The following is an 11255-nucleotide window of genomic DNA, read 5'->3' as shown; positions in this document are numbered from 1 at the left end:
GGTTAGCCATGACTTTACCGTGTGACAGCACCTAACCTTTGGGGAAAGTTGATAATGTTCATATTATGGTTAACAATAACCTTGTCCCCGTTGATTTTGTTGTCTTGGATATTGAATGCAATGCATCTTGCCCCATTATATTGGGAAGACCTTTTCTTCGAACCGTTGGTGCTACTATTGATATGAAGGAAGGTAATATTAAATATCAATTTCCTCTCAAGAAAGGTATGGAACACTTCCCTAGAAAGAGAATGAAGGTACCCTATGATTCTATTATTAGAAAAAATTATGATGTTGATGCTTCATCTCTCGATGTTACTTGATACACACTTTTTGCGCCTAGCTGAAAGGCGTTAAAGAAAAGCGCTTATGGGAGACAACCCATGTTTTTACCTACAGTACTTTGTTTTATATTTGTGTCTTGGAAGTTGTTTACTACTGTAGCAACCTCTCCTTATCTTAGTTTTATGTTTTGTTGTGCCAAGTAAAGTCTTTGATAGAAAAGTAAGTACTAGATTTGGATTACTGCGCAGAAACAGATTTCTTTGCTGTCACGAATCTGGGTCTAATTCTCTGTAGGTAACTCAGAAAATTATGCCAATTTACGTGAGTGATCCTCAGATATGTACGCAACTTTCATTCAATTTGAGCATTTTCGTTTGAGCAAGTCTGGTGGCCTAATAAAATCCATCTTTACGGACTGTTCTGTTTTGACAGATTCTGTCTTTTATTTCGCATTGCCTCTTTTGCTATGTTGGATGAATTTCTTTGATCCACTAATGTCCAGTAGCTTTATGCAATGTCCAGAAGTGTTAAGAATGATTGTGTCACCTCTGAACATGTGAATTTTTATTATGCACTAACCCTCTAATGAGTTGTTTCGAGTTTGGTGTGGAGGAAGTTTTCAAGGATCAAGAGAGGAGTATGATGCAATATGATCAAGGAGAGTGAAAGCTCTAAGCTTGGGGATGCCCCGGTGGTTCACCCCTGCATATATTAAGAAGACTCAAGCGTCTAAGCTTGGGGATGCCCAAGGCATCCCCTTCTTCATCGACAACATTATCGGGTTCCTCCCACGAAACTATATTTTTATTCGGCCACATCTTATGTACTTTGCTTGGAGCGTCAGTTTGTTTTTGTTTTTTGTTTTGTTTGAATAAAATGGATCCTAGCATTCACCTTATGGGAGAGAGACACGCTCCACTGTTGCATATGGACAAATATGTCCTTAGGTTCTACTCATAGTATTCATGGCGAAGTTTCTCCTTCGTTAAATTGTTATATGGTTGGAATTGGAAAATGCTACATGTAGTAACTCTAAAATGTCTTGGATAATTTGATACTTGGCAATTGTTGTGCTCATGTTTAAGCTCTTGCATCATATAATTTGCACCCATTAATGAAGAAATACTTAGAGCTTGCTAATTTGGTTTGCATATTTGGTTTCTCTAGAGTCTAGATAACATCTAGTATTGAGTTTTGAACAACAAGGAAGACGGTATGGAGTCTTATAATGTTTACCATATGTCTTTTATGTGAGTTTTGCTGTACCGTTCATCCTTGTGTTTGTTTCAAATAGCCTTGCTAGCCTAAACCTTGTATCGAGAGGGAATACTTCTCATGCATCCAAAATATTTGAGCCAACCACTATGCCATTTGTGTCCACCATACCTACCTACTACATGGTATTTATCTGCCATTCCAAAGTAAATTGCTTGAGTGCTACCTTTAAAATTCCATCATTCACCTTTGCAATATATAGCTCATGGGACAAATAGCTTAAAAACTATTGTAGTATTGAATATGTACTTATGCACTTTATCTCTTATTAAGTTGCTTGTTGAGCGGTAACCATGTTTCGGGGACGCCATCAACTATTCCTTGTTGGATATCATGTGAGTTGCTATGCATGTCCGTCTTGTCTGAAGCAAGAGAGATCTACCACCTTCATGGTTGGAGCATGCATATTGTTTGAGAAGAACTTTGGGCCGCTAACTAAAGCCATGATTCATGGTGGAAGTTTCAGTTTGGACACATATCCTCAATCTCATATGAGAATAATAATTGTTGCCACATGCTTATGCATAAAAGAGGAGTCCATTATCTGGTTGTCCATGTTGTCCCGGTATGGATGTCTAAGTTGAGAATAATCAAAAGCGAGAAATCCAAAATGCGAGCTTTCTCCTTAGACCTTTGTACAGGCGGCATGGAGGTACCCCATTGTGACACTTGGTCAAAACATGTGCTTTGCAAAGATCCGGTAGTCCAAGTTAATTAGGACAAGGTGCGGGCACTATTAGTATACTATGCATGAGACTTGCAACTTGTAAGATATAACTTTCATAACTCATATGCTTTATTACTACCGTTGACAAAATTGTTTCATGTTTTCAAAATAAAAGCTCTAGCACAAATATAGCAATCGATGCTTTCCTCTTTGAAGGACCATTCTCTTTACTTTTATGTTGAGTCGGTTCACCTATCTCTCTCCACCTCAAGAAGCAAACACTTGTGTGAACCGTGCATTGATTCCTACATACTTGCATATTGTACTTGTTATATTACTCTATGTTGACAATTATCCATGAGATATACATGTTACAAGTTGAAAGCAACCGCTGAAACTTAATCTTCCTTTGTGTTGCTTCAATACCTTTACTTTGATTTATTGCTTTATGAGTTAACTCTTATGCAAGACTTATTAATACTTGTCTTGAAGTACTATTCATGAAAAGTCTTTGCTTTATGATTCACTTGTTTACTCATGTCATCACCATTGTTTTGATCGCTGCATCCACTACATATGTTTACAAATAGTATGATCAAGGTTATGATGGCATATCACTTCAGAAATTATCTTTGTTATCGTTTTACCTGCTCGGGACGAGCAGAACTAAGCTTGGGGATGCTTGATACGTCTCCGACGTATCGATAATTTCTTATGTTCTATGCCATATTATTGATGATACCTACATGTTTTATGCACACTTTATGTCATATTTGTGCATTTTATGGAACTAACCTATTAACAAGTTGCCGAAGTGCCGATTCTGTTGTTCTGCTGTTTTTGGTTTCGGAAATCCTAGTAACGAAATATTCTCGGAATTGGACGAAATCAAAGCCCGGGGCCTATTTTTCCACGAAGCTTCCAGAAGTCCGAAGGAGAGACGAAGAGGGGCCACGAGGGGGCCACACCCTAGGGCGGCGCGGCCCCCCCCCTTGGCCGCGCGGCCCTGTGGTGTGGGGCCCTCGTGCCGCCTCTTGACCTACCCTTCCGCCTACTTAAAGCCTCCGTGACGAAACCCCCAGTACCGAGAGCCACGATACGGAAAACCTTACTGAGACGCCGTCGCCGCCGATCCCATCTCGGGGGATCCAGGAGATCGCCTCCGGCACCCTGCCGGAGAGGGGAATCATCTCCCGGAGGACTCTACGCCGCCATGGTCGCCTCCGGAGTGATGAGTGAGTAGTCTACCCCTGGACTATGGGTCCATAGCGGTAGCTAGATGGTTGTCTTCTCCTCATTGTGCTTCATTGTTGGATCTTGTGAGCTGCCTAACATGATCAAGATCATCTATATGTAATTCTATATGTTGTGTTTGTCGGGATCCGATGGATAGAGAATACTATGTCATGTTAATTATCAAGTTATTATACATGTGTTGTTTATGATCTTGCATGCTCTCCGTTTCTAGTAGAGGCTCGGCCAAGTTTTTACTTTTAACTCCAAGAGGGAGTACTTATGCTCGATAGTGGGTTCATGCCTGCATTGACACCAGGACGATGTGACGAAAGTTCTAAGGTTGTGTTGTGCTTGTTGCCACTAGGGATAAAACATTGGCGCTATGTCCGAGGATGTAGTTGTTGATTACATTACGCACCATACTTAATGCAATTGTCTGTTGTTAGCAACTTAATACTGGAGGGGTTCGGATGATAACCTGAAGGTGGACTTTTTAGGCATAGATGCGATTGGATGGCGGTCTATGTACTTTGTCGTAATGCCCAATTAAATCTCACTATACTTATCATGTCATGTATGTGCATTGTTATGCCCTCTCTATTTGTCAATTGCCCGACCGTAATTTGTTCACCCAACATGCTTTTATCTTATGGGAGAGACACCTCTAGTGAACTGTGGACCCCGGTCCATTCTTTTAATACTCGAAATACAAATCTGCTCGCAATACTTGTTTTTACTATTTTCTCCGCAAACAATCATCTTCCACACAATACGGTTAATCCTTTGTTACAGCAAGCCGGTGAGATTGACAACCTCATCTGTTTCGTTGGGGCAAAGTACTTTGGTTGTGTTGTGCGGGTTCCACGTTGGCGCCGGAATCTCCGGTGTTGCGCCGCACTACATCCCGCCGCCATCAACCTTCAACGTGCTTCTTGGCTCCTCCTGGTTCGATAAACCTTGGTTTCTTTCTGAGGGAAAACTTGCTGCTGTGCGCATCATACCTTCCTCTTGGGGTTGCCCAACGAACGTGTGAAATACACGCCATCAAGCATCGGTCCCCAGCAGGGTCTGGCAACGGCTGCCTGTCCTTGCCCACGCCGTGGGTCGCCCGGGTCACATCCGCGGCGTTCCACTTCTGAGCATTGGGCAGCAGATGCCCCAGCTCCCGGCCCCCGCGCCGGAACTCAGTGATGCGGCCGAGCAAGCCGGTGGCCTTCCCGCTAACGTCGCTGGCGGCCTTGGAGACATGCAGCACCAAGGGCTGCTGTCCACCGGAAGGGGTCTTGGAGGCCGTCGCCTTCCCCTTGGCAAGCTTGGAGAGCTTGGGCGGCGGCGCAGTTGGAGCGGCCCCGGCAGGCTTGGCGCGAGGCGCATCCGGCGGCGGCGGCGCAGGTCTTGAAGAAGGGGGCGCGGTAGGAGCGCCACCCATGGTGGAACTTTCCAGCACGGAAGGTTCCGGCGCGGAAGTTGTCTTCTTTTCAAGGACGGGAGGAACCAAAGGTTCCGCCCGCCCGGCAGCTTCTTCCCCGGCACCGATGTTGCTGGCGCCGGTATCCTGGTTCTCTGGAGGGAAGGAAAAATCCTCCTCCGTGCGGTGTTCTGGCGGTGTAGGGGCCTCACGCCCCGAACTTGTTGTGCCCCCCAGAGGGGAGGCAGAGATGTTGCCGGCACCAGAAGGTGCCGGGCTTGAGCGAGGAGGAGGGGTTGAGGTCCTTGCGGAACCTTCAGAGCCCGCTGGCTTTGAGCCAATCTTGAGCGCAGGGCTGAGAAAAAGAAAGAAAAACAGTTGGAGAAAAGAAACCGGAAAAAGAACTTGGCAAAAAGAGTCAAGCAAGAAAACAAGAAACTTACCCGGAAGCAGTCGGCATCTGCTTGCGCCCGTAGCGCCGCATGCCTACTTCCTTCTCCCCCAAAGGCTCCGTCCGGAAGCGCTTAGAGGGAGGGGCCTGGCTGGAACCGGCATCAGATGCCGGCGCCTTATGCTTCTGGCCCTGGGCCATGAGCTTGTCCACAAACTCATGACCGGCCTCGGCGCGCAACGGCGGCGCGTGCTCATGGATCTATAAGTTAAACATAGCTAAGAAAAGATTCGAAAGAAAGCGATAATGAAAGAAGTATAAGAAACCGGAAAAGAAAAGTACCTCAAGCATGGTCAGATCATCAGAAGAGCCGGTTGGCTTCGGCGGAGATCTGCCAAGGCGCGAAGCCGGAGTCTTGCCCATCTTCAGATCCCTCCAACGGATGTAAGGATCCGGATCGAAGGAATCAAGCGCACGCTTCACGCAGATCCCACGCCGCTCTGCGAGAATGGAGGGGAAGCGGTCCTTGGCCTGAAACAAGAAAAAAGAAGGTTAATAAGATTAAAAAGTTACCGGCAAACCGACCCCAATTGCGTAATCTCTTACTTCTTGGGTCGGAGGGTCAGTAGTGCTGAGGGGAAGGAAGCCCCATTCCCAGTCAAACGGCATGGCAGTTTGGCAGATCTGCCTAGCCTTGCGGACGACGTCCTTCTTGCTAAGAGGACAACCGGTGATCTTGGTGGGATCGCCAGGACCGTACATCTCGCTCATTCTATGCCGACGGCGCTTAAGAGGAAGCACCCGGCGCGAAATAAAAGTGCGGATGATATCATCCGAGCAGATGTTGGTCTCCTTCTTCAAAGTTGCCATGAAGCGTACCACCCGGTTGGTTTCAATGTGATCCGTCTTCGGGTTGTAGCTCCAATTGGCTCTGCTGGGCGGCGCCGCGTTGAAGGGCGGCATATCGATGAGGTTCGCGGGGCCGTCGTTCTTCACGTAGAAGAAGGTCCCTTGCCAAGCGCGGCAGGACTCGAGGCCGGAGAATTTGAAGAAAGTGCTCCCTTGGTGGGAGCCGACGATGCAAGACCCGCACTGCACGGGCGGTTTGGGCTTAGGAATCTCCTTGCCCTGAACGGAATTAATCCGCAGAGCAAAGAAGCGGGCAAACGTCTCACGAGTGGGACGAATGCCAATATAGGCCTCCATGAAGGTGGCAAAACAAGAAAGATAAAAAATGGCATTGCCAGGGAGGTGGTGAGGTTGGAGTTCATAGAAATTTAGGAACTCCCGGAAGAAAGGCGACGCAGGAAGGCCGAAGCCACACTCAAAATGAGCAAGGAAAACAACATGTTCACCGGGCTGGAGCTCCGGTTCGATCTCGTCACCAGGAAGCCGGCAGGTTACTCCTTCCGGAATCCTGCGGGACCGGTATAGCCAATCGATCTCGTATTTGGTAACATTGGATCCCATCCAGGCTCCACGAGTGATAGGGGAAGGCTCTACGCCGGAAACTTGGCTAGAGCTACCGGATTCTAGGTGGCTACCGGACTCTCGCTGGCTACCGGATTCTTGCTGGTTGCCGGAATCGGTATCCATCGGATCTGAAGCTGTAGATCTACTGGAAGATGGACTACGCCGGCTACCGGAGGAGGAACCAGAAGAAGAAGCAGAGGAAGATTCCTCGCTAGACATTGGATTGGAGGCGGAAAAACAGAAATCCCACGGTTGAACCCCGCGTGAAGATCTACGAGTAAGAAGAAAATCGAAGAAAAAGAGAAAATAAGAACACTGTCGACCCAAGATTTGGAAAACAAGCAAATGGCAAGCAGAGTGAGATTGGTACTAACCTGAGGCTGCGCGGTCACTGGGGAGGATGTTCACCGGCGAAGGAGCAGGCCTGCGGTCGCCGACGAGCACCGTCGACGGCGAAGCGGTGAAAGGCGCGAAGAAGAGAGAATGCGGAGGTCGCAACAGAGGCGCTCCGAAGGATTTCCGCACGGCGAGGTCCGGCGGAGAAGCGGTGTGAGTTCGCCGGGCAGCAAAGCCCGAGCGGACGACGGCGGACGGAGAATGGCGGAGGCACAACGAGCGAAGAACTCTATGCGCGAAGGATGGAGAATGCAAGAAGAGGAAGAAGAAGGGGCAGTTCTCCTTATAAAGAAGGGAGAAGGTGGGCCGAAAACCGTCGGGCTGCGGCGGTTCGCTCCGCGGGCCGCGACAGTTCGCTCCACGGGCCGCCACGTGGCAAGGAGGTACACGCGAAAAAATAGGAGGGCACACGGAAGTACACACAGATCCGAAGTGGCTAGTGGGATCCGCAGTGCTGCATTTAATGTACGCGCGGGAGTCGAAGCGAAATGACAACTGACACTGGTGCACCAGTTAACAGTGCGCATGTCACTGACAGGCGCGGGGCCCGAAATATTCTCGACTTCGCCGAGGAAGGAATAAATGCGAATGATACCGGAGAAAAGAGATGCCGGGGAATTCCTTGCAAAGAGAGAAAAGACAAATAAGGGCAAAGATGCCGGATCCAAGCTCAAAGCCGGAGAGATTAAACCGGTATCCTAAAAACATGAAAACCTGCCATGGTCTGTAGGATAGAATCCGCCAGACTATACCAGCTTCGGGGACTAATGTTGGGGGGATAACCCCCGGTATGCCAAAGGCATGCCAAACCGGATGGTTTGAGCCATCGAGATACCGGTTTAATATTCTTACCGGAACACGAAAGTAAGAGTTTGGCTAAGTGAAGCTAAGCCGGTATCCCCAAGAGGGATATACCGGAACCTGGTAAAGAAGATACCGGAAAGAAGGGCCTGTCGGCAGGACTGGTCAAAGATTCTCTTCGGAGCTAGAAGACAAGGATGAGCTAAGCAAAGTGGCTTTAATCGAGCCCCGGCGCCAAAGAGAGAGGTGACGCCGAAAGAAGCCGGAGGACGTCGGCGTCCACGATTAAAGAAGACCCCGGCGTCATCTATGATTAAAGTAGCTTTGTAAAGTAGTTTGTCCAGTCAAAGATGCCATTAGGGTTTCTTGCTCTGTAAGCCACCCTCTTCCCTATATAAGGAGAGGGGGCACTGCCTAATACGGGCGCGTGTAGACAGAGGAGATTAGACGATAGACCTTGTTCCCAAGAACTTGTAAACATGTTGAGATCAATGAAGCTAGCGATCTTGTAAAGAGTTCTTCCTCTTGTCTCTCTTCTTGCATACCGGCCTTTGGTTGTGTTCTTGAGGAAAGCATCCGGAAGTTCATCCCATCTAGTCGCAAAGCCTCCCCCGAATCCTCTAGCGCCCACTCGGCCCCAACTTAAGCCATCCCATGGCATCTGCTCGTTCGCCACGACGACACTGGCCGCGCCGCCCTATGAGGTGGCCACCTCGTCGCCTCTCTCCGACTCTGGTTCGACCTGGTACTTTCCTTTTGTCGTGAAAATTCCTGCTATATAATCACCCGGACCCCTGGAGGTCCGTATATCATTTTCTCGACGTGTTTTGTTTCGAGCTGTTTCTGCCAGGATCTGTTTTCAATCTAGAAGCACCATGGTCTCCAAGAACAAGGGCAAGGGTCTTTCGGATGAAGATATTCAAGATCCCGAGTGGAAAGAGGTGGACGAGTGTGGTGACCCGGCATACCACTGCATGGTGTAGTATGCAAGTCTGATATAACACCAATGAAACACCGTTCCACTAGTATTATATCGCTCAGAGTGGTACAACAGAAACATATGCGGGTCCAAGGCATGTCTATAGAATTACATACAGACTCTGTTACATAAGATCAGCATAGCCTCCTACTTTACAATGAGGTAAATCTGCAATAAACTCCAGAAGAACGACTCGTATTATAATCCTATCACGAACTCTATTTGTAGAGTATTTGACTAGCTATAGGGGCTAGGAATAGATTCTAGCTCAATAGGAGCTAGGTTTAGGAAGCTAGTTCCCTTTTATGGCTAAACTAGGTTTTCTCCTTGTTGGATGTGGTATCTGACTCCTCTGACAGGGTCCTGTCTCGTGAAGTAGTTGTTGACTCCTCGGCCTTCGAGTTGCACTGTAGATCCTCCTTTGATGCCTCCATATCTAAGCAGGGGATTTAAGAGTGGGATGAGTACGAGCGTACTCAACAAGTTCATTATAGGAAAGAGGTGTTTAATGCACTAGCTACGGCATTAGACCGGAAAGTCTAATACCAATGCAGGTTTTCATAATCATTTCTTCAAAAGGTTGCTTTTATTCGGAAGAACTATGTCCGTCAGCCTTCACCGGTTTACTAGAACTTCATGGAGCTCCTTTCCGACCGCGTTCGCAGTTCCATATCCCGGAACGAGGAGTGACAGGTCACGATTCATTACACTCTGCAGAGGTGTGTTGCTTTACCCATAAGAGATCTTAACCTTGGTGCCAACCGGGTGATCTTCCCGTCCACACTTCCTATGGTGTGAGGCCCGGTATAAGGTCTAGCCAATCATGTTCCTCCGCTACCTCGAACACCCACCCTTTGTTGCATGCCCCGACCACTGGGTCCTCGCCGGTCCCATTATTCCCATAGATTTCAGGGTGGACCCCGACCACGACGACAGTCTGGGATCGAACCAAACTCCTTCGCCGGTAGCTGCAACCCATCATAGACCGCAATACCGTGGGGACTTAAGGCTTCCCCAGCCAACCGCTTGTTCTTCGGGCGACAAGTGTCTATGGACAATGCCATGGGGACTTAAGGCTTCCCCAGCCAACCGCTCGCCCCTGAAAGATACAAGTGTCTACGGTAAAGCGCGTCCGTTGATGTACGAGAGGTGGAAACACTTTTGACTACTCCGTCCCACTCCGGATCTTATGGTTAACACGGGTATTACGGCACAAGAATCACTGGACGGCATTTGTTGTTTAATCCTAGATGGGTATAAACCCTTGCAATGGAACCTCCACCATATCAACACAATCCATGGTTCCATTGCCCACCACATAGTCATATTCATAGTTATGAAAATAGTGGTTTTGGTTTTTATGCAATAGTGATAATCATAGTACTTTGCAAATAATTAGATAAAAATACTCAAATGGTATGAGCAAGTGATGAACTTGCCTTTCTTGACTGCAAGATTATGCATGCAAGGTCTTCGATACGCAATAACTCCAAATTCTGAAATAGCATCATCGTCCGGTAAGGACGATGTTTAAAAGATTGGCAAGGATGCAATAATGCATAAGAATGAGATGCAATCGCTCTAAGCGTGACCTAACCCCGATGACTTAGGATTAGTGAGTTGAAATGATTTGTTTAGGGTGTGTTGCACTTTTAGAGTGGTTCCACAAACAAGGTTCTTATTCAGGTGTGATTACTTGGTATTATAAACAAGTAGATAATAAAGCATAGTAATCAATTGAGCACACAAAGAATGATAATTGGCATAATGTTAACAAGTAAAGAATAGTGGTCAGTTTTAGTACTATATGGTATGGTTAATGATTACTTATTATATAATTCAAATGAATAACTTTTGAAGAACATGTTCTCATATAAAGAACAAGTATGATAATTAGGTTTGTGGGGTTCTATGGTTTTCTATGGTTTTAATTGGTTTCTGGAGTAAGTAGTAGATGGATCATAACCTAGTTGGATTTATCAACACCAAGGGCTTGTAAGGTTGAGTTAAGCCTAGGCATCTTGAGCAATTTATGATAAATAGTTGCTATCAAGGTTGGTATACCTTGCTGGTGATAGCTGGTTATTGGCTATAGGTCCTATTAGGCAGGATTGATGATGATTCCTTATTTTCTTCAAAAGAATAACTTTTGAAGAACATACTTCTTAAATAATAAGAAGTATTACAGTTAAGGTTGAGGTTGTCTTGTATTATCCATTGGATCTCTAAGTAGAGAATGGTTGGTTCCTAAATAGGATGGTTCATAAGTATCTCACACTAGTAGGGTTTAGTGGAACAGGGTTATGTAATGTAAAATAGTAGGTATGGTTGCTGTTAGGGTTCA

Source organism: Lolium rigidum, chromosome 1 (assembly GCF_022539505.1).
Source record: "Lolium rigidum isolate FL_2022 chromosome 1, APGP_CSIRO_Lrig_0.1, whole genome shotgun sequence".
In the NCBI taxonomy this organism is placed as follows: Eukaryota; Viridiplantae; Streptophyta; class Magnoliopsida; order Poales; family Poaceae; genus Lolium; species Lolium rigidum.
Note: the sequence above shows the minus strand (reverse complement) of the source record.